Source organism: Nicotiana attenuata, chromosome 2 (genome assembly GCF_001879085.1).
Source record: "Nicotiana attenuata strain UT chromosome 2, NIATTr2, whole genome shotgun sequence".
NCBI lineage: Eukaryota > Viridiplantae > Streptophyta > Magnoliopsida > Solanales > Solanaceae > Nicotiana > Nicotiana attenuata.
Genome location: NC_031990.1, coordinates 92450159 through 92454223, shown reverse-complemented (window position 1 = coordinate 92454223; position 4065 = coordinate 92450159).

Here is a 4065-nt window from a genome sequence, read left to right as displayed (position 1 = left end):
GGCGGGGATAGCAGGGTGGGTGGTGACGGAAAAAAAAACTAAAATTAAAAAAAAATCCTTTTTGGAAAGAGGAGGTGGGAGGGTGGGTGGGTGTGGGGAATAAGATGGGGAAGTTTGAGAAGGAGTTTTGGAAAATGTTTTCCCTCACTTGATAAGGAAAATATTTTTCTCCAATTGGAGGAAAATGAGTTGATAAGGAAAATGTTTTCAAAAATATTTAAGCCAACCAAACACGGGAAAATTGGAATTCGTACCAAACACACCCATTATGTCTTTATTGAGATGTGTAATTAACCCTAATCAGTTTAGGCCGCACTCTTAAATGCGTACTAATCACTGATTCGTCTTTGCTGTCTTCTAAATATCGAAGTCATTACCATTAATTATTTGTTTTAACTCTTACATGATCTGTCTTTTAGACGTCTTACACTACTATTTGGCTGGGCAGAGAATTAATTTGGTTTTCGAATATTTACCTACCAACATTAGGTTCAGCTTGACTTTTAAATTCTAGTAAATTGTAAAAAATGTTATGCCATTTTTTTCTATACTTAAACGTAGAAGCATAATAGATATTAAAATATTGCTATTTAGAGAGGATGAAACTTTTAAAAGTATTGAGCGATTTTTGCTTGGAAGATCTAGGAAAAATAATCCATATAAAACTCTGCAAATATATTTAAAATAATAGTAGAAAACAGGTTGGAGGAATTTTAAAAAAATTCGTATAATATCTCACATAAAATAAATTGGTTTGAACGATTAGAAATAATAATCCCCACAACAATTAATGTAACATTTGGTTGACCGTATAAGAACAAAAAAATGATAAAGAGAATTTTCACATAAATGTATAAACCACTAATCCCCGACCAACAAGTCCCCTTAATCCTTGTAATAAACTAGCTAAATTAGGGTCCCTCTTCAATAATATAATGGCGGATCGAACCACAAGCTTACACGTTCGATAGAACTCAATATTTCTAGATCTTATATTATAAATGTTTGTGTTGGGTTTTGTTATTAATGACAAAAGAGGTGTGAATGGAAAATGGTGGGAAAAGAAATGGAGGGAAGTGAAATTTTGAATGAGTTCACTTTACTAATGCACTTTGTTCCTCATTGGTAGAAGGAAAGAAAATCTTTGTGTATATATAGAGAAGCTCATCTTTTAGCTCTTAAAGAGTTAAGAAGAAGGCAAGCCTCGCGCCGTCGTCGCTCGCTCGGCTCGGCTTCGGCTCCGGTCAAAGATCGAATTTAATTTTAATTAATTAATTAATTAATTAACGAAAATTCAATCCGGAATAACCCATGACCCGCGAGTCCGATCCGTTTTCTTTTTCGGATTATTTTAAATCCATTTATTTTTTCCCGCAATATTACGAAATTTTCTGATCTTCTTCTTCTTCTTCTTCACATAAAATTCCAGTGTGTTTTACAGCCTTCGAGTGGTTCGCTGTTCATCGGCATTTTTGGTACCAACACTCCGGTGAGTAAAATCGTTCGATCGTGGGAGGATATATTCCAGAACCTCGGGTACTTGAGGGGAATAATTTCCTTAAGGACACACCGTGTATTCAGTGGGCTCGATTTATTCCTATACTATTTTCAGAATTTATTTTGAAGTTACTATACTATTTCCAGAATATATTTTGACGTTCTAGTTCTACTAACTTTCTGTTTCTGTTTTTCAGAAATTTTATTGTTTTATTAATTTTACAGCAATACAGTGAGAGGCATCTTCCACTTTGTAATTGAAGGGTTCCAAACCTCGCTTCGTCGCTCAGTCCCTTGATAACAGTTTGCGCATAATATGTCAAATATTGTTTGAGGAAGTCACCTTCTCAACTCAAAATAACGTCTAATTCTAAATTTTTGAGTGCTTCTAAATGCATTTCATGAGCAAAATAGGTTCACCCCTAAGGGGTCGTTTGGTTTGAAGATAAGTAATGTTGGGATTAGTTATGGTGGAATTTATTTTTATTGACTGTTTGGTGTCACATAGAGCCGTCAATATGGGCTTGGCCCGTTGGACCAGCCTAGCCCAGCCCGTGCTTTAGCAGGGTTGGGCTAGAATTTTTGGAGCCCGTTTAAAAACGAGGCTTTTAAGCCCAGCCCGAGTAAGCCCGTGACCCGTGAGGCTTGACTGAGGGTGGGCTGGGCTGGTCCGTGGGCCTAGTAAAATATTTATTTAAAATATATAAAAAATAAAAAGTATACTGCCTTTAGAGATGGAAAGTCAGAATTGGATCTTTACTAAGAGGAACCAAAACTTGATCTTGAAAAGTTTCAAGAGATGGATGTTGTCATGTATTGGAAGGACCATTCTAGAAAATATCCCGATCTTTCAGTGATGGTGCATGATGTACTTAGTATTCCTATTACCATTGTAGCATCGGATCAACATTTAGCATTGGTGGAGTGTTCTTATAAAGTACAAAAGTTGCATTTATTATGATAATATCCAAACACTTGTTACTACTTGAAATTGGCTGCACAGCTTTTCCCAAACTCAAACTGGTAATATTTCTTTTATGTGAATTTAAATATTATTATTTTTCAAAATATAATTATTCTTAATATTTAAGTAATTAGTATTGCATATGATTGTAGATGTAGATGAAAGTGAAGATGTTAATACAACCTTGTCACAAACGGATTCAAATGTGTTTGTTGAAGATGATGTGTTGGATATCTCATAAGCGTCATAGACGTTCCCTTGAAATATAGCTGGGGTGGGCTGACCATTATAAGGCCCATCAAAATGGCGGGCTAGCCCAGCCCAGCCCAGCCCGTCAATTGCAAAAGCCCACGTGGGCTGGGCGGGGCTAGCCCGGCCCGGCCCATATTGACAGCTCTAGTGTCACACCTCCTTTTCCCAAAAGGATAGAGAGTTTTAACAATTAAAGTGACATTAATCAAAATGAGATTATTTATTAAATTCGGAGTCGCCAGTTGGGATAATTATTATGGTGTTCCAAGTCACCGGTTTATTTTAAAATCCCAAATCGAGGAAATTGACTCTATTTTTTGTCTGGGAACATAGAAGACCGGGTAAGAAATTCTGTTAACCCGGGAGAAGGTGTGAGGCATTCCCGAATTTTGTGGTTTTAGCGCGGTCGCTCAACTATTAACAATTGACATAATTATCTGATTTAATACATATTTACAACCTATTGTGTGTTTTTAACTTTTAAACCGATTTTAATAGAATTTTAATTGCTTTTAGGATTTATGGTATTTACTTAAATAAGTCGTGATGGCATACACTTATTGTTTTTGTACACATTGCAAATCACGTCATGTGGGACATACCCGTGATTTACAACACGTTTATTTTATTGTTATATAAAGTTATGTCGGGTCACATAAAATGTGCACCCGAATTGGGGATTATGTATCATGATCATGCCACGGGAATCGTATCCATTGCCGTGATGATTTAATTACGCGCCTAAAGCAAACTACAATATTTATGAATATTATTTCTTCCTAAAAACTACTTTGAGATTATTGCAAGGTCTTTTCATATGGATAAGTGTGATGGTATGGGATGTGCGTTCCAAATCTTATAAGGAACTACATAATTTTAATCTTCTGTTCCAACCAAAAATGGGGTAGCTATGTATTCAAAAGTTTAGTCTTGCAACTTAGGCTTAATTAGAGCTCTGGCCACAGAGTAGCTGGGCCTTGACAGATTTCGCCCATTTGGGTATCCAAACATAACTTTATTAATTATCCCCTCAATCATTGGAGATTTTAAAAATGGGTCAATCTATTACTCAGCCCAATAACGTGAAGAAGGGGACACACGGATAAAATTTAACAAAACACAAATTTCTTTACAACATAGCTTAAATTATCATCATAAAATCATCCAAAATCCACATTAGCTGATAATAATCTAGCAACTTAAATTTCACTCATCATTATGTTTATTCAATAAGACAAAATCTCTATTTTTAACTTTAATTGCGTCCAAAATATTTGTTCAAAGAAGAATAGTCGAAATATTGTAGCCATTATTTTGAAGCAAGAAACTAAAATCGTACTGCTTTTAACACT